The 19,807-nt window shown below is 41.1% G+C and overlaps 1 protein-coding gene across 11 annotated transcripts in view; it reads left to right on the top strand.

Annotated features, from left to right (window-relative positions):
* Positions 1-19,807, top strand: part of KLHL31 (kelch like family member 31) — a 127,043-nt gene that overhangs the window by 42,022 nt on the left and 65,214 nt on the right. For 8 of the 11 annotated variants that reach the window (XR_005789795.1, XR_005789791.1, XR_005789785.1 and 5 more), the window contains 2 exons: positions 3,736-3,841; positions 15,120-15,198. The gene's annotated coding sequence lies outside the window, so the exon portion shown is untranslated. The other 3 variants (XR_005789794.1, XR_005789793.1, XR_005789796.1) reach the window with 3 other exon arrangements.

The following is a 19,807-nucleotide window of genomic DNA, read 5'->3' as shown; positions in this document are numbered from 1 at the left end:
GAAAGCCTGGAATTTTATACCCAGATCTTGCATTTGCTAAACAAATGGTTTGGGTCTCAGTTTTTGTAAAAATGGCAATTGGTCATAATCATCCTGCTTCCTTCATAGGAAAATTAGTAAAGATTGAATTAGAGCATGTATGTGCAAACACCAGGGCACTCTACAAATTAACTGAGGTCACAACATTCCTCTTCTGAGTTGCCCAGGGCCAATGTTAATTACTACTACATATTAAAAGGACAGATTAAGCAGACTAATAAAAATGTTTGATGCCTTAGAGTTTCATAGCACCTCTCCTCTGAAGCTGGGCACCCCTGTTCCCTCCTTAGGCCTTCCAGGGTCTTTCCAGGATAACCATGGCCTGTGTCATTACCCCACACTTGTGGAAGAATGGGGAGGATCAGGTAGAAGGCCCAAGATCGACAGGCAGAGTGAGGAGGACTGGAGCTCCGGCCCTTGCCTTCAGACCATTTCCTGGTACACAGAGTGCACAGAGCGCCAGGCAGGAATGATCATGGTGCTTTCTCAAACTATTTCATTTTTTAAAAATAAGTGTTTTTTCTTTTAAGTTTATTTATTTATTTTAAGAAAGAGAGAGAGCACATGAGTTTGGTAGGGGCAGAGAGAGAGAGAATCCCAAGCAGGCTCCACACTATTAGAGTGGAGCCTGATGGGGGGCTCAAACTCATAAACTACGAGATCATAACCTGAGCCAAAATCAAGAGTCAGACACTTAAAAGACTGAGCTACCCAGGTGCCCCTCTCACAAACTATTTCAATAGTCGCCCAGAACAGATAAAGATGTATTTGTTCTAATTACAGATGTTCAACAGGAAGGCTCATTCTCTTCAATATTCAACTGGAATTAAAAACAAACAAACAAACAGGAGCGTCTGGGTGAGTCAGTCCTTTAAGCATCAGGTTCTTGGTTTCGTCTCAGGTCATGATCTCATGGAACATGAGCCCTCAGTGGGGGCTGTCAAGACATAGCCCTCTTCAGATTCTGTCTGTCTGTCTGTCTCTCTCTCTCTCTGTCCCCCTCAACTCATGCACTCTCTCTCTCTCAAAATAAATGAACATTTAGAAAACAAACAAACAAAGCATGCCTTGAAAATGTAAAAGGAGGGGTGCCTGGGTGGCTCAGTCGTTTGAGTGCCTGACTTTGGCTCAAGTCATGATCTCATGGTTCATGGGTTCGAGCCCTATGTCACAGTCTGTGCTGACAGCTCAGAGCCAGCAGCCTGCTTCGACAGCCAACAGCCTGTCTGTCTCCCTCTCTCTGCCCCTCCCCTGCTTGCGCTTTGTCTCTCTCTGTCTCTCAAAAATAAATAGATGTAAAAAAAATTTTTTTTAATTAAAAAACAGTTTTTAATGTAAAAGGAGAAAGCACTATGTGACTACCTCTCCTTGTCCCCCAGGCTCCACCCATTCCAGGCACGGAATATGCCTCCCCATCTCCACCTGTGGAAATTTACCCCAACCCTAAGCTCAGCTGCAGTGCCACTCCCTGATCCCAGCTGCCAGAAACATTTCCCTCTCTTGAAATCCCAGGGCTTAGACTAGTGGGTGAGAACCCAGGCTCCCCAGGCAGTCTGTGTCTGAATCCCAGACCAAGTACTTACTAGCAGCCTCTCTACCTGTGGTCCCTTACCTGCAAGTGCATGGTGACGCTAAAAAACAAACAAACAGCAACAACAACAAAATCATGGGCATTACAGGTTTATTAAAAAGATTAATAAGAGGGGCACCTGGGTGGCTCATTCAGTAAGCGTCTGACTCTTGATTTAGGCTCAGGTCATGATTTCACAGTTTGTCGGTTCAGGCCTGAGTCAGGCTCCATGATGACGGCATGGAGTCTGCTTGGGACTCTCTCTCTCCCCTCTCTCTCTGCCCCTCCCCACATGCTCGTGCTCTCTCTCTCTCTCTCTCTCTCTCTCTCTCTCTCTCTCTCTCTCAAAATCAATAAATAAACATTTAAAAAATTAATAAGATGATGTGTGTAGAACACACTTAATGACACATGACAATACCCAATAAATATTAGCTGTCAAATTTTCACCTATTCGTTTTCAGGTTTTTCCTGTGCGCTAGGTAGCCAGTTCTCTGGGGATAGGAACTGCTGTCATGACACCCCTTGCCGAGTTAACACAACATCCCAGCTCTGCTGTTTATGAACTCTGTAGGCTGGGCCTGTCATTTAATTTCTGTGTCTCTGTCCCTCATCTGTAAAATGGGGATAAGATGAAACTTAAAGGCAATGAGGTATGTATACTTTAGCCATTATTTGGTGTTTAAGAGTCTATATTAGGGGCGCCTGGGTGGCGCAGTCGGTTAAGCGTCCGACTTCAGCCAGGTCACGATCTCGCGGTCCGTGAGTTCGAGCCCCGCGTCGGGCTCTGGGCTGATGGCTCGGAGCCTGGAGCCTGTTTCCGATTCTGTGTCTCCCTCTCTCTCTGCCCCTCCCCCGTTCGTGCTCTGTCTCTCTCTGTCCCCCCCAAAAAAATAAATAAACGTTAAAAAAAAAATTAAAAAAAAAAAAGAGTCTATATTAAAATTATATTAAAGAGTTAAGGCTCTGATACCACGGTGTTTCTCTGACTGTATTTTTCTGACCTATAAAGTTGAAATTACAGATCAAAATTTGGAGAGCGAGACAGAGAAAATGCAGTGTGAGGATGTTCAGGGCTAGGAAAATAGCTGCAGGCAGTCTTATGAGATACACTCTCCACAAGAGACAGGAACCCCTCAACTCTGCTCTTACAAGAGGGCCACCACCTCCTCCCTGATGGAAGTGCGAAGGAGGAGGAGATGGGAAAAGCAGAGCAAGGAGGGGAAAGACAAGGGAACGCGGGAAGTGAACAGGAGTGGCAGCAGGGGAAAAGAGAAGGGAGAAGAGAGGAAGGCAGAGACAGGAGAGGACAAGGGGACAAAAGAGATTTGGGAATAAGGAAGCCCTAACCTAGTGGCCGCCAGTTGGAGTGATCCAGCGCCTGGAGGTGTGGAAATTTAAGGGGGCGGTTGTATGTCCCAACAGCTGAAGTTTGGATATGGTGGATATCATGGAACTGTGGATGGTCCCACAACTAGATAGTCCCACATCCTGCTTAACCATTGAATTAATTCACGTAGGTGACAAAGTCAGGACCCCAGTCTATTTCCCACATTCACACAGTGTTTTCTCTGGGTTTTGATATAGGCTGAATATCCCCGCAACGCCACTAAATTGGAGGGAAAATTATATGTTGCTTTGTTGACAATTGTTTTCAATCAGGGGGAGCTTATGTGCTGTTTTGCTAATAACTTTACTTAGATTACTCACCACTGGAAAAATCTCATCTCCTCAGGTAAGGCTACTCTCGATAGGTGTCTCACACCACACCCTGTATCAGCACATACTCACATTTGCAGATTCCACATATGGGTGCAAACATTTGACTACATCATTATGACTTTGCTATAGTTGGTCCTGAGCTATAAGTATCATACTATTTACTTTCCATTTACTTTCCTTTTGGTCTTTCTTTATGATTCAGTTGGGCATAACATTGATTTTCAATTATGTGTATAAATAGATTAGGTTATCTAGGAAAGTCATTTTAGAATAGTCAAAAGAGTTTTAATAAAAAATTTTTTGTGGGCAGGAGGTTTTGGGGACGATGGGATTAAACTCCTATCCTAGAAGCAATCCTGACCCATCCTTTCCCTAATCCATTTCCCTCTTGACCACTTCAACAGTAGGAGATGCTGGCCTATAGGAGCCCTCCCAAAAGAGGCACTGGACTCTGGCCCTCTCTTCCCTGGATCTCTGATGTCTCATCCCAGATGTGTGTTGTGTAGGGAGGTAAGTAGACCTGCAGTCAATCACTGGCACTAATTTTATTGTATAATAACATGATACGAAAACAAAACATTTCATTTTGAAAATGTTGTGATATTTCTGGTTAGTGGGTCTAGTCGGAGAAAATGTGACTGCTTAAAAATGGTGCCCCTGTGGCCTAGATCATTCAAAGATCAAGAGGCCTCTGTAACATCAACAATCACAAATACTCCAGAGCTGGACTTCAGGGGCCATTCCATCCCCTTCCTGCAGAGATGATCCTACAACCTTGGGCAAACACATAGATCCAAAATTTCCATTAGCTGAAAAGGCCATAAAAACCATGCTTTTCAGTGAGGAAAACACGCCAAGGTTCAGATCCAGGATGGGAGTATTTCCCAGGTAGAAAGCCAACGGAGTAATGGTTAAGGAAAAGACTTTGCATCCAGACCACCTGGGTTCATAATCTTAGCCCTGGTGCTCATCAGCCCCGTGACCTCTGGTGACTTCTACTCATCGCTGCCATCAATTGGTTTGTTTGCTGTAAAGGGAGGAGAGAAATAACACCTGCCCAATAGGGTCCTTGTAAGAATAAAAATGGTATCTGCTGTCAAGCATCTGAAGAAGAGTTTGGCACACAGGAATCAATAAACGTTAGCTCTTAGAATTCTTCTGCCTGGGAAATTTCCTTCCTTTGACTCTAGCAATGCTTACGTGCGATTCTGCTCTACCAGGTACGTGGTGTTCTTTATGACCATGTCATCAAGTACAGATCAAATTAGAGGGGAAAGCTCTAAAGGAAAACAAAGACACCAGAGAATTCCTCTTTGACAGGCGTAGACTAAGACAAAAGGAGTTATGTGACCGCTAGCCATATATTCAGAAGAGTTTAGACAATACAGCGCTTTGTTATATTTCATGAGTTCATAGGACCCAAAGAAGCTAATACAGTAGAACAATAGCTGACATATCAGGTTTTTCAGTCATACTATCAGTTGCTGACAGGTTGCTAAACTGCCTTTGGCCTGGCTCTGAATCCACATCAGGCAAAGTATTAAAATGATCATTTCCCTTTAACTTTGAAAGTCCCGGGTTATCTGAAAGATAAATCAAAATCAAATGTGGCCTGTGCATCTGATGGCAGAATTACCGAGCTGACTCCGTTACTGAGGTATCTAGACAGTGAGGAGGACATTTAACAAGAGGAGAGGGGAACGCTCTATGAAATTTATTTGAATTCTTCTGTGTCAGCCCATAGTTGGTATCTTAGTTTCCTAGGACTGCCACAAATTGCCACAGACTGAGTAACTTAAAACAATAGCTGCTTGTGCTTTCATGGTTCTGGAGGCTTAGAAGTCCAAAATCAAAGTGCCAGCAAGGTTCTGGAGGCCTGAGAGCGAGCCTGTGCCGTGCTTCTCCCCTAGCTCCTGAAAGTTATCAGCCATCTCTGATATTTCTTGCCTTGTGGCTACCTCATTCCCATCTTTGCTTCCATTGTCATGTGGCCTCCTTCTCCCTGCACATCGCTGTCTTTACGTGGCATTCTCCTCTGTGTGTGTGTCTGTGTCCAGATTTCTGTCACCTTATGAAAATACCAGTCATATTAGATTAGGATCTACCCTAATGACTTCACCTTAACTTGATTACATCTGCAAAGACCCTATTTCCAAACAAGGTGACATTCACAGGCCCCAAGGGCTAAATTAGCATTTCCCTATATCTTTTGGGAAGACACTAGCCAAGCAATAACAGGTGACGGAAGTTGCTAATTGCTGAAGACAATTTAGTGTTTATCAGGTTCTGCCCTGCATCTGAGCATTTTCATTCCTTAGATAAGGAGGGCAAACAGTTTAACCTTTGGACTTGATTCTGGCCAGGATCAGTCTCTTCTAGTAGTTTCTCACTCAAGTTCTGCGTTTGGTATTTTCCTGCATTTTGAAAGAAACTGCATTTGCCTCATCTTTGAATACATTAACTCTATTTGGATAAGCAGTGCCAAAGAAGGCCAAATTAGATGGTCATTGTTGCCAGTGAAATGGGAGAAAGAAAGAGTAGTGGCCGCGTAAGAGACACTACTCAACTCTTACCAGAGGCCGTCTGTGTATGAAGAACTTCACTAGATGGGAGGAAAAAGTACCAAACAGGATCTCGGTCCTTAAAATAAAAAAACCCGCAATAACACGTTCCAGCCGCTTCTGTATCTTAAAAGCAGACAGGAAGTTTGGTTTGAGGCTATTCGCTTCCAGAGTTACAAATGGAAGCTAGAAGGTAAATGACAGGGACACACAGGTAAAATGGTTCCTCCTACCCCCCATCCTTTAGGAAAAAAAACAATTAGAATTTAAAAATTGCTCATGGAGAGTATAAAATGTATATATCTGTTTGTCTGTTCATTTCTATCGTGGATCAGCAGCGGTGGTCCACATGCCAAATCCGATTGCTGCCTGTTTTGTCAATAAAGTTTTACTGGAACACAGCCATACCTATTTGTCTTACTGTCTATCACAGATTCCCACCACAGTGGCAGAAATGAATATTGCCAGCAAGGCCTAAAGTATTTACCAGTGGTCTTAAAAGAAAAAGGTTGCCAACTCTTTATTTAGGTTTAGGGATTAGGAACTAAAGAATACCTTAAGACACCAAGCAAGAATGGATTACACATGGGTTACAAGTAGTAACTTGCAGCAGATCTCTTGGTATTACCATTTATTTGACAAGCCTATGAATTTAGTGGTAAAAGCTTGGCATTAGTGCCTATTAGTACAAGCCAAGTAGGATTTAAACAACAAACCCTGAGTAATCCTAAGAATGGAGATCCCCAAAGTCAGTATTATTAACAGTCAGAATCCTAGACCTGGGGCGCCTGGGTGGCTCAGGCAGTTAAACATCTAACTTCAGCTCAGGTCACCATCTCATGGTTCGTGGGTTTGAGCCCTGTGTTGGGCTCTGTGCTGACAGCTCAGAGCCTGGAGCTTGCTTCAGATTCTGTGTCGCCCTCTCTCTGCCCCTTCCTTGCTTGCTCTCTATCTCTCTCTCTCAAAAATAAATAAACATTTTTTTTAATTAAAAAAAAAAAAAATCCTAGACCTGATGGTAAAGGAGAATGAATCCCAGTCCAGTATAGCCTTCTAGGGCTCAGAGTAGGGTGTAAAAATCTTCTTCTTCTACTTGTTTGTAACTACATTTTGGTGTTGGGATGAAATCTAGCACAACTTCTCCCTGCTATTGTTATTCTTGTACTTTGTCCCTTTTTTTGCCTGGGTCACCAAACCATGGGAGGGTATGCCCAAATAGTGCTGGAGACCCCACACCTTTCACAGGGTTCTCCCAGAGCACCCCATACACCAGTGCTCTATAAAAAGCAACTGCCACTTTATCCCAGGGGCTGAAGCTTCTCTCTAGGCCCCGGCACCCCTTCCTCAGGCCTGCTGCTTTGATCTGGTGCACCCACATTCTCAATCCAAACTCTGCCTCTCTGGCCAGCCCCTATGGATGAATGCCTCGGCCCAACTGTCTGCCCAGCTTCCCATCAGATCATCTTTGAATCCAGGCCTGCTGCACAAGTGCCAGACCTGATCTCTCCCAGTCTGCTCTGATCTCATCGTTTTTCCCCTAAGGGCACAATGTCCAATCCCTGCCACTAAGCCACGGGGACTTCTGCGTAACATGTTGGCTGGTCCCTTTTTGCTGAATCTGTTTTTCCATGACAGTTTCTGGGTTAACTTGTCTTAGAACATACCAGGACTTGAAAGGTCTGCTAATCCCTTATGTCCTAAGAGAATAAATTAGTATATCTGTATCTATCTATCTATCACATATTAGAATATATAGTGTGTATATATACATATATAAATTGTGTATATGTGTGTGTGTATATATATATATACATACACACACACACACACACACACACACACACACACACACATGACACTTAGAAGTGTGTCTGAGTAGGGAAAACATCTAATATATGTTATTATCTTATCAAGGTCTGAGCCAGCAGTGATAGTTTCTTCAGCGCTGCATGGTATTCAGAAAGCTTCTGGAACCAAGCATTTACTTCTAAGAACAATATTCGTCTTTAGGATGCTGACACTCTAGTCATATCCAGTATCTCTTTTTACTATTTCTCAAGTCCTGTTTTCAGGTGGAGAAGAAAGACTTGTAAAATCTGCCTTTAAGTACAATGAGAAGGCAAAAATGCCTGTACTTATCTTTTTCATTTTTAAGCCACTGAAACTCATTTTGGCCAATAGATGGGTGATCCTTGAACCCTCACAAGCTTTGTCTAAAACAGAAGCATTTTTTTTCTCATCTTCCTAACAGAATGTCTTTTATACTTTTTCCCCAAAAACCAGCACAGAAAGAACCACTAAGAGCAAGAGGCAGTCTACTAATCCAGTATAAGTCCACCGGGGCCATCAATCTGTATGTCTTGTTAAATTATCCATGTTTATGATGTGCTAAGTGTTTACTGCTCATTTCTTGAGCTCCAGGTCCCTCATGACTGGCTCCTTGCACTTTGAGCTCTTCCACCAGCTGGTCTTAGGAGACAAAACTGCAGGAAGACATGTGACAGAAATCAGGAAGCAAAGGTGCTGCTTCCCCAGCACGAGCCAGAGTGGAAACAGGCCTATTTCAAAGATTGTTTGGGACAAAGCCCTGTGGTACTGTTTCTAATACTACATGTCTGGTGTCTGTTCCAGAAGTAGCAACGTAGGATAGATAATAACTAATGGGCCTGTAGGGACCAGACCTTATTGGTGGCCACTGGGAAATTTCAGACAGTGGGCACGGTTCCAGATGTGAGATAATCTGTTATCTTTAGACTCATTTAGAATCACTGGAGTTGGAGCTGAGCCCATACTGGCTTGCAGGGAAAGGACCTCCCAAGGACATTTTGTCCAATGCAAAGCCCAGAAGATTCCTTATATCTTGTACGTGCTTTATTGTTGCCCTTACCACACAGCATCATAGATACTTGTATTCCCCATTTAAACTCTAACCTCCTTAAGGGCTTTGATCATATAATATTCATGTTTAACTTCCCAGTGACCACTGATCAATCAATTCATCAATCAATCAAATTTAACTTTAGGTTTAAAAAGAACACTGTATTTACACCCTTCAATTTAGACCAAACAGTTGAGATACTAATGAGGCTTTAGGGACTCCTCCAGGGTGGATAAAAAGTGGTAGCTTCCTCTCCTCTGCTTCTTTCTCTGGGATCATTCACAAATGGACTGGAAATATTGGTCCCACTCTTGCCTTAAAGCTAAAAGGCTCCCGGGGCTCCTGTGTGGCTCAGTCAGTTAAGCATACAATTTCAGCTCAGGTCATAATCTCACAGTTCATGGGTTCGAGCCTCACGTCAGGCTATGTGCTGACAGCTCAGAGCCTGGAGCCTGCTTCAGATTCTGTGTCTCCCCCTGTCTCTGCTCTGTGTCTCCCTCCCCTGCTCACACACTCTCTCTCTCAAAAATAAATAAACATTCAAAAAAATTAAAAAAACAACTATAATGCTCTGGATGTGTGGCCCTCAAAGAACACCTGGGACTAATGAAAGTTCTCCCACCCATCTGCCAGGTGGCATCAACTCCCTCCAAGCCTAGATGCAGGAGTTCACCCAAATGCTTGTTGTACTTGATTACAGCATCCTCTCCTAGGAGGGCAGATAATTGCTTCCATATTCTGTGTCTCTGAATGTCCTTTCTTTATCTCATCTGACAAAAGATCATCTCTTGTCCTTTTGGTGCTGACAGTATTCACCATCCTAGTACTCCCAGGGTTTCCCTGACCAAACACTCTGGAAGTGTGCATGACTCATCAAGTCCCATCTTCCGGATGTTACAGTGGCATAAGTAGTACAGTAGGGTCACAGCCGTAGCAATAGAGGTGACCAACCTGGCATTTTACCTGAGAACAAAGACCACTGCAAGTTCTTTCCATTCTTTATCCCCCCTGAATATTTATGTTGTTAATTCTTTGCATGAATCTACATTTGCCTTTCTGTTCCTTTATCTTAATCCTTCACTCTAGATCAGTTTGGGTTCAATGACCTTTATGGAGCTATTTACAACCTACTGGTTTATCATCTGAGTCTGACCTTCTGGACCCTGGCCTCTGGTCAAATATTTAATACAAAATGAAGACTATTTATTTATTTATTTATTTATTTTAATGTTTATTTATTTTTGAAAGAGACAGAGAGAGAGAGACAGAGAGAGAGAGAGAGACAGAGCATGAGCAAAGGAAGGGCAGAGAGCGAGGGAGACACAGAATCCAAAGCAAGCTCCAGGCTCTGAACTGTCAGCATGGAGCCCGGTGTGGGGCTTGAGCTCATGAGCCACGAGATTATGACTGAGCCAAAGTTGGATGTTTAACCGACTGAGCCACCTGAGCACCCTCAAAATAAAGACTTTTTAAACTTCCAAAGGATAAGTGTCAGAACAACACCAACCCTTACAAGTCACCATGTGTCTGAGAAATAACTCTTTGGATGTTAAAAGGCTAACAGAAATACCTGACATCCACATCCCCCTGGTTGAACTGACTACAACAAAGGGGTGGAAAATAGAGAAGGGGGTGGAAGGGAAGGAATTATGAGGTATGCTGGCTCAAAGCCATGTGCCTATGGGGGAAACGAATTCTTTGACACCCCCAACAATGACTCCCAACCCTTTTGGAATTCTGGAATCCTAGCATTAGTACTTGACCATCTAGTGTTGATGTGACAACTTCCAATCCTGCACTTGCATGAAAATTAAATGAAATTCACTTAATGTTTTTAAATGAATGTGAATTAACAAGAACTTTATTGCAGGCATTTTGCAGCGTCCCTTGTAACAACTTGTATATAACACATTGGCTAAGAGGAACACCACTTTTTAAAACAAAATGGTGCAGTCATATAGTCGTTACAGCCCTGGAGTCATGTCAGGTGAGCCCTGCCACATCCATCCTGGAAAATAGCAGGAGCAGTTGGCACCTCACTCAGGGAGACAGTGCAAGAGTGAAAGAGTTCCCAGGGGGTCCAGGCACGCTTCCTACACATGAACTCCAGGACATAACCTCAAAGTCTTCCAGTGGACCCTCCTTTACTTGAGCTACTTTCAGTCATTTTCAGTCCTTACAAAATAAATAATCCTTGCCTAGATCATGCTGAATTGGCACATAGAAAAAGGATACGTGAATACCAGTGAAAAAAACTTGGCAGGCCCAGGCCCTGCCTCCATCTGACCTTCAGGGCACAGTGCCATGTGGGGGGTAGAAGGGTGACAGAGAGGTGGCCTAAGCATCTGGAGTTGCTGATGTGCTGCCCAGCTTTGCTACAACCAGATCTTGCACTCACCTACCCAGCAGAGCCATCTATCCGTATATGAAGATGTTTAACTCTACAAAAGGGGGGCACTTTGCTTGGCTCCTTTGACTGGTATCTTTGGATAGAGCAAGAGGAAAAGAGACAGTAAACAGCATGGAAAGGAAAAATAAAAGATGGAGAGACTTGTGGCCGATATATTCCCACCCAAACATGCACACTCCATTCTACAGAGCACATAAAAGACCTTAGAATTAGGAAAAGACTGTTCCATGAGAATAATACTCACGGGGCTTTTGAACAAAATGTTTTTGCCCTATAGACCTACAGAGCGGTCTGGCTGACTCATTTCCACTATAAAACACGCTCCAATTTTCTCTGGCCTTAACAGAGAAATATGAAACTTGAAAACTTTTTATTTCCCCAGCTTCTTGCAAAGCCCTACCTCCCAAGTTATTGTGGTAACTTCCCGACTTCCACCCCCGTGTACCCACAACTTCTTTATTTCCCTCAGGCCTACGACCTGGTCAACACATATCAGTCAGTTTCCCAAGGCTCTGCTTTCTGCCATGTGACCATGGTTGGTACTAGTTCACACAGGAAGTGTCCCCAATTTCAATGGAGATTTCTTCAACAGTAAGTGTTAGCAAGAATGTGGAGAAAAAGGAGCATTCATGCACTGTTGGTGGAAATGCAAACTGTGCAGCTACTATGGAAAACATAGTTTCCTCAAAAAGTTAAAAACAGAACTACCCTACAATTCAGTAATTACACTATTGGGTACTTACCCAAAAAATACAAAAACACTAGCTCAAAGGGATATGCACCCCTATGTTTATAGCAGTATTATCTACAAGAGCCAAATTATGGAAGCAGCCCAAGTATCCATCAATAGGTGAATGGATAAGCAAGATGTGGTATATATATATATATATATATATATATGATGGCATATCATTCAGCCATAAAAAAGGAAATCTTGCCATTTGCAATGACATGGATGGAACTAGAGAAAATAATGCTAAGTGAAATCAGTCAGTAAGAGAAAGACAAATACCATATGATTTTCACTCATATGTGGAATTTAAGAAACAAATAGAAAGGGGTGCCTGAATGTCTCAGTTGGTTAAGTGTCTGACTTTGGCTCGGGTCATGATCTCACAGTTCATGGATTGGAGCCCCATATCAGGTTCTGCACTGGCAGTGAGGAGCCTGCTTGAGATTCTCATTCTCTTTCTGCCCTTTCCTGCTTACACACACTCATGCATGCTCTCTCTGTCTCTCTCTCTCTCTCTCTCTAAAAAAAAATCGATAAACAGGGGCGCCTGAGTGGCGCAGTCGGTTAAGCGTCCGACTTCAGCCAGGTCACGATCTCGCGGTCCGGGAGTTCGAGCCCCGCGTCGGGCTCTGGGCTGATGGCTCAGAGCCTGGAGCCTGTTTCCGATTCTGTGTCTCCCTCTCTCTCTGCCCCTCCCCCGTTCATGCTCTGTCTCTCTCTGTCCCAAAAAATAAATAAATGTTGAAAAAAAAATAAAAATAAAAATCGATAAACATTAAAAAAAAAAACCAAAAAAAATGATGAAGATAAAAAAAGAAGAGAGATACAAACGAAGAAACAGACTCTTAACTACAAAGAACAAACTGATGGTTACCAGGGCAGGGAGTGGGGGGAATGGGTAAGATGGGGATGGGGACTAAGGATGGCACTTGTGATGAGCACTAGGTGGTGTATGGAATTGTTGAGTCACTATATTGTACATCTGAAACTAATATAACTCTGCATGTAAACTATACTGGAATTTAAAATTTTTTTTAAATGGAGATTTTTTTTCCCTCTTGGTGTTGTTGACTGGATGGAATGAGGGAACAAATGCAAAGTTCCAGGCTGAGGGCAGGCACCCAAGAAGCCTCTACACAATTTACTGTGGGGATCTGGCCTTCCCTCCTGAGAGAACAAAGTACTTGCCTCCTTGGAGTTAATGTAACTGTAGGTCCAAAAGTGTATGGAGTTAAAGGACAAGTTTACAAGGCAGTGGGCTGAGGATAGAAGACTTTCTGCTCTGGGGGTAACTTCTGGTCCCACATGGGTGGAATATGCTTTCATATGCCTACTACAGACTCAGATGAATACCTCAGGCAGCTGAGCAGGAGAACTCAGCACAGTGCTGCATAAGGATCAAACTGGAATTCTGGAGATAAAATTTTATTGTGAAAGAAAGATGTGAATGGGGAATTACACTTTGATGATGTTAAATTAACTGATTTTTTAACATACTGAGATGAAAAGGAAGTTTAAAGTCATTCTTATTATTAAATGCTTAGCCAATTCAGAGTCCTTTGGGGGAACCAAAATGTCCATTGATATCTTTTAAAAAATTACTTCTTTTAGAGCCTTAATAGATCTCTTTGACTCTGTGTTGGCAAAAACTTCAAATCTATCACTCATTGAAATTAACTTTGTTTATTAAATCACTTTTGATTCCAAGAAATTTCAAGCTTTCACATTCCAAGCTTTAACCATGCAGGAGAAACACCAAATCCAGATAATGAATTTGAGTGAATTTGGCTGATGATGTGGCTGGGAATTTCATTCTCAGAAACAGCTTAGAAAATGATGTCATAAGGTTGTTAACATGAAGATAGTAATACATGTCACATATCTGTGTCTGTCTTTGATTGTGGTTTTTATTTTTATTTTATTTTATTTTTTTTTCAACGTTTATTTATTTTTGGGACAGAGAGAGACAGAGCATGAACGGGGGAGGGGCAGAGAGAGAGGGAGACACAGAATCGGAAGCAGGCTCCAGGCTCTGAGCCATCAGCCCAGAGCCCGACGCGGGGCTCGAACTCCCGGACCGCGAGATCGTGACCTGGCTGAAGTCGGACGCTTAACCGACTGCGCCACCCAGGCGCCCCTGATTGTGGTTTTTAAATTTAACCAGTTAGTTATTCCCACACCCACACTATTTTCCATAAAGAACAAAAGAGCACTTAGAAGATTTTATGAAAGATAGCTTGATAACATAAGATACGTAGAGGTGGTAACCAAAGGGGAAAACCACGATAAGTTCCTGAGATAGAAGTAGGAATGAATCCAACAAAGGATTATTTATTATATGAAACTATTTAGTGACTTTGGTACCAACTTTTTAACCAGGTGAGGAAAAAATAGTTTGACTTTTTATAAATAGAAAATGTTTAACTTTTTGCTCTTTCCAGTTTAAACTTTACCCATTTGAATCAGACCTCAAATATACCCTACACCTCCACTTAATAACTATTCTTTTACTTAAAAGATCTTCCCAATAAAATTTTTGCTCTTACCAGGTTTGGGTCCCAGCAAAGACAGTCACCTTGCAAATTTCAGTAACACATAGCCCTTAGGTGGATTCAGCATTTACAATCTTAGATCTTCTAAGTGCTACTTTCCAGTATTCTGTCCCATATTCTGTCCTACTGAGTCATCAGAATATCCCAGAAATTCCAGCATTCTGGCAAGGAAAAACATATGTATGTATGTAGGTATGTGCGTGTGCATATGCGTGTGTATGTATATGTAGTATTTATCATATTAAGGTGTACTTGGAATTCTTTTTATTCCTAGGTTATATCTCAATGGTTATACATTAAATCGCTGTTTTTTAAGCCCCTTGAAATAAGTTATCTTTGTATAGTTAAGCTACTAACTCAACACAGTAATCTTTATCTTACTTTCTGTTTTAGGAATTACTTTTGAAATTTAATTTTATTTTTATAATGATATAAAAATGGTTCCAAACTCAAATTCACAAAACAAGGTATAATCCAAAATGTAGTTTTCAATCTGTGTTTCCTTCACTGTAGTCCCAATATAACCAATTTTTTTCAGTGTTTTTATTATGCCCTTTTGTTGTTATGATTTCAAATATAAGCAAATATTCATATCCCTGCCACATTTTGGGGGTAAATAGTGAAATATATCTTCTTCCATCTTGTTTTTTTCAGGTAATAACACATTCTACAGAGTACATATCCATAGAAGCATATAGAGATGCTCCTTATTTCTAGCTGCACTTCTCCAGTGGTGAGTGTCTGAGTCCCCTATTGACAAACATTTGGATTATTTCCAGCATTTTATTGTTACAAATAGAGTTGCAATGAATATCTGCCTAAAGATTATAAAATAACTTTGGAGTTTTGGAAACATTTATATTCTAAGACTATTTTGGAAACTGTTAGATAATTCACGGACTGAAGCGTTTTGTTTGCTTAAACCTTTCTTAGTGTATGTTAGCTATGATTATATAAATATGTTTACTACATTTTCTCTTTTTTAAATTTATTTATTTTGAGAGAGAGAGGGAGAGAGAGAGTATGGGCAGGAGAGGGACAAAGAGAAAGGGAGAGAGAGAGAGAGAGAGAGAATCCCAAGCAGGCTCTGCACTGTCAGCACAGAGCCCGACATGGGGCTTGATCTCAGGAGCCATGAGACTGTGGCCCGAGCCAAAATCAAGATTAGGATGCTCAGCTAACTGAGCCACCTAGGTGCCCCCATTTTCTCATTTTTCTTATATAATTGGACTTCTGTGTCAAAGTATATGACCAGCCGCTGCAAATGGTCCACAGATGCATGGCAAAGGTATAGCCTCTGCTTGTAAAATACAAAGTTCAATACCTACCTACTGAGTCAATCTTATTTTACTTTTTTCTCTCTACAAAATCTTGAGAAAAATATTTTAATTCCTCTTACAATTATATTTATCATTTTCTCTTTGATATTCCAGAAAGTTTTTTCTTTATTTCTTTTAAGTCTATATTACTAAGAAGGCTCATGAATTTTACATCTTCTTTTTTCTATATAAAATGATCCTTGTTGGGGTGCGTGGGTGGCTCAGCAGTTTAAGCCTCTGACTCTTCATTTCGGCTCAGGTCATGATCTCATGAGATCAAGCCCCACATTGAGCTCTGTACTGACAGCACAGAGAATGCTTGGGATTCTCCCTCTCCCTTTCTCTCTGCCGCTCCCCCACTCATGCTCACACTCTCACTCTCAAAATAAATAGATAAATAAACTCAAAAAAATATTAAAAAAATAAAATGATCCTTGTTTTCCTGACAAATTATTTTTGGTTTTAATGACATTTTTATCACTACCTTTATCTTCTTTCTTGCCTTCCTTCTTATTCCTTTTTTTTTCCCATTGTTTATCTTTTTATTTTTAATGCTCACAGCTGAGTAATGGCTGCCCAGTTTTTGGCTAGCAACTGTCCTGAGTTCTTGAACCAAGGAGTATGCAAAGCCTCTCTCAACCCCCAGCAAGATCTTCCATGTCAGGGGTAAAGCTTTGATAGCTCCTGATAGAGATCCTCAGAAAGCTCCGTAAGATTTTCACCTAATGACATTCCCTCTCTGATTCTGACTGCCACTCAAGCTTCATTTCCAGTGTCACTGGAATTGATAATGGATTCATCATTTTTATGTGGGTTCATCGGGGTAAGATACTGGATGCATAAAACTAGAAGAGATTGCACTGGAGCACATTCCATTTTATTTATTTATTTTTAAGTTTATTTTTTATTTTTATTTGAGAATGAGGGGAGGGGCAGATAGAGAGAGAGAGAGATTCCCAGGCAGGCTCCACCCTGTCAGTGTAGAGCCTGCTGCAAGGCTCAAACTCATGAACCATGAGATCATGACCTAAGCCAGAGTCAGACGCCTAACCAACCGAGCCACCCAGGTACCTTAGAGCACATTCTATTTTAAACTGGAAGCCAACTTGTGATGTTTTGAACATTCACTACTATTTGGTAATATGATTTTGATAATTAAATTTGTATTATAAAAGCATATATTAAAAAGAACTTAATGGCCGAATATGACACAAAAAAAGAAACAGTGTGTCAAAGATGATAAAATTTACTTATAAACTTTTATTCTATGAATGTATTTCAGACCTAAAGAAAATATACAACCTTGTCCTTTCACTTTTGGGTCAACTTATATTTTTAAGTACTCTTGTATTTTTTTTATTAAGAACTTATGATGAATTGGAGGTTTCAAAATTGATAACTCAAATCCATTAGTCTGGTGTTTGTTTCAAAATTTTGAGAAAAGAGTTCATTGTTAAGCAAACTGAGTTCTTCAGACAATACAAATGGATCAATATACCATTGACTTTAAAATGGTCAAATGACAATTCAACTCTTCTATAAACCAATAGATGCAGTTTATTAAATTATTTTTTCTCATGAATTTTTATTCTTTTCAATAGAAGTATATTCAATATGTGCCTTAATTTGTCATCTTTGGAGGATTTTTTTAATTTAAAACATCTTAAAAGACTCTTCAGACAAAATATGCCAATTTGCAGCTCAGAAAATATTATAATCCTTCTCAAAGACCATAAATTAAAACTCCTCCATCTTTTAAGTTGGAAAACTGTGTCTTCAAATCACAGGACTAATTTTCTTTTTCATTTTTTATTTCAAAATAATTTCGAATTTATAGAAAAGTTGCAAAAACAGGAAAGAGAATCCTGTACTACCCTACTTCATCAAATGTTAACATTTTGCCACATTTACTTTTCCAGTCTCTCTCTCATCTCACTCTTTTCTCTCTCCATGTACACACACACACACACACACACACACACACACAACCAGAACAAGAGTATCCTCTTACATAACCACATTGCAGTTATACATTTAGCACTGATGCCATAATCACTCTTTATCATTCACTTTCTGTTCGCACACTTCCAGTTTTCCAAACAATGTCCTTTATGGCCACCCCAGATCCAACGCAGCGTTCTGAGTTGCATTTAGCTGCCTTGCCCCTTTCGTCTCCTTCAATCTGGAAGAGTTCCTCAGCCTTTCCTTGTCTTGACAGCAACCGTTGTAAACAGTCAGAGCAGTTGTTAGAACAGGAACTAGTTTTCACTCTCCTCAATCCCTTCTGGCACTGGCTTTGTCTTAGCAGAGGGAGCTTGGTGTCTGCTCTTCTAACCTGCCAGAATCTATTTCTTAAGGGTGAATCAACCCAATGACTCATTTTCATGAATCGTTATGTGTAGCATCTGAATCCACATCCACATACAAAGACTCAAAGCAAACCTAAAAATAGTAGTAGTTGTGGCAGTGGAAGCTTGTAATGCATAGAGCTTACTCTGTTTCATATGTTTACTCATTTGCTCCTCGTAATAACTCTAGGAGAGTAATACAATTATCATGGCTGCCTTTTTATGACAGGAAACTGAGGCACAAAGAAGTTAAGGAACTGTACAAAATCACACAGCTAGAACATGGCAAAACCTGAACTTCAACCCCAGCAATCTGTCACTAGAAGCTTCTATGGGTTCCTTCTCTCTCAAATAAATCTCTCACCTCTTTTACAAGCCTTCAGCCTAGCAAATGAAAACGTGGCTTTTATGATAGGTTGGCATGTGATATAGGTAGTAAGATTTATAAGAACAATGTTCTGGTCTGTTGCATAAGCCCCACACTCTACATCTGAGCTAGGTGGAAACGGAAGACCCAGAGAAGCACCAACAGACAGCAGTTCCCTGAGAGCAGGGAACTGCAGTATCTGAACAAATTGTCACTGAGTCATATTAAGTAAGTTAAATATTTACTTAGCTGGCAGGAGTGAATATTATATTTTTAATTGTTATCTACTTTAACCAACAGTTAGTTGGTATCCATTGTGGATGGAAGATTATATTATGCATTTTGGAAAGAACCCAAATAGAAGAAAGAGTCTCAAGGAACAATACCCATTCATGAAAAGACAAAAGGTTAAGAATATTTACTAGGAAGTGCACATGTGTTGATACATTAGTATTATATAAAGAAAACACTTTTCACAGAAACCCTACGGGAGTTATTAGAGTAGGGAACATTTAAGAAGATATGTTTTTCCAAAGGGCACCTGGGTGGCTCAGTCAGTTGAGCGTCTTACTTCTGTTCAGGTCATGATCACGCTGCTCGTAAGTTCAAGCCCCATGTGTGGCTCTTGGCTGACAGCTCAGAGCCTGGAGCCTGCTTCAGATCCTGTGTCTCCCTTTCTCTTTGCCCCACCCCCGTTCATGCTCTGCCTCTCAAAACTGAATGAAACTTAAAAAGATAAATAAATAAATAAATAAATAAACATTAAAAATAAAAAAAAAAAAGAAGTTATGTTTTTCCTTGAATGTATGAGTTTTAAAATTGGCTTAGAAAACCAAGTGGAATTAAGAGTGTCCTGAGCAGGGTAAAGATGCACAGGAAGGGGACCACACACGTGAGGACCTACAGAGGGTAGAGAGTCGTGGGTTCACCTCAGAAAGCAAAAGGATGCCAATAATGGGTGTGACAAAGAAAAATCAGCATTAACCTGTTCACCAGATGGGTTAAAAAAAAAAAAAAGAGCTCAGGGTCATACCTGTCAGGAAGAAGAGACTATCTTAAAGAAAAGGCTTTTGGTTGAGGAGGGATTGTTGTTTTATTTTATTTTTTTAATAATGTCAGACCAACTAAGCATGAAAGAGGAGTATGAAAAGAGCTTACTGGCTCAAGGTCAGAAGAAAGCACTGAGGCCTTATAGGAAGTGGTGTATTCCGGGGCACCTGTGTGGCTCAGTCGGTTAAGGGTTCAACTTTGGCTCAGGCCATGATCTCTCGGTTCATGAGTTCCAGCCCCACATCGGGCTCTGTGCTG

Source organism: Herpailurus yagouaroundi, unplaced genomic scaffold (genome assembly GCF_014898765.1).
Source record: "Herpailurus yagouaroundi ecotype Mexico unplaced genomic scaffold, PumYag 139, whole genome shotgun sequence".
NCBI lineage: Eukaryota > Metazoa > Chordata > Mammalia > Carnivora > Felidae > Herpailurus > Herpailurus yagouaroundi.
The sequence above is the reverse complement of the archived record's forward strand: the minus strand, read 5'-3'. Positions and strand labels throughout refer to the sequence as shown.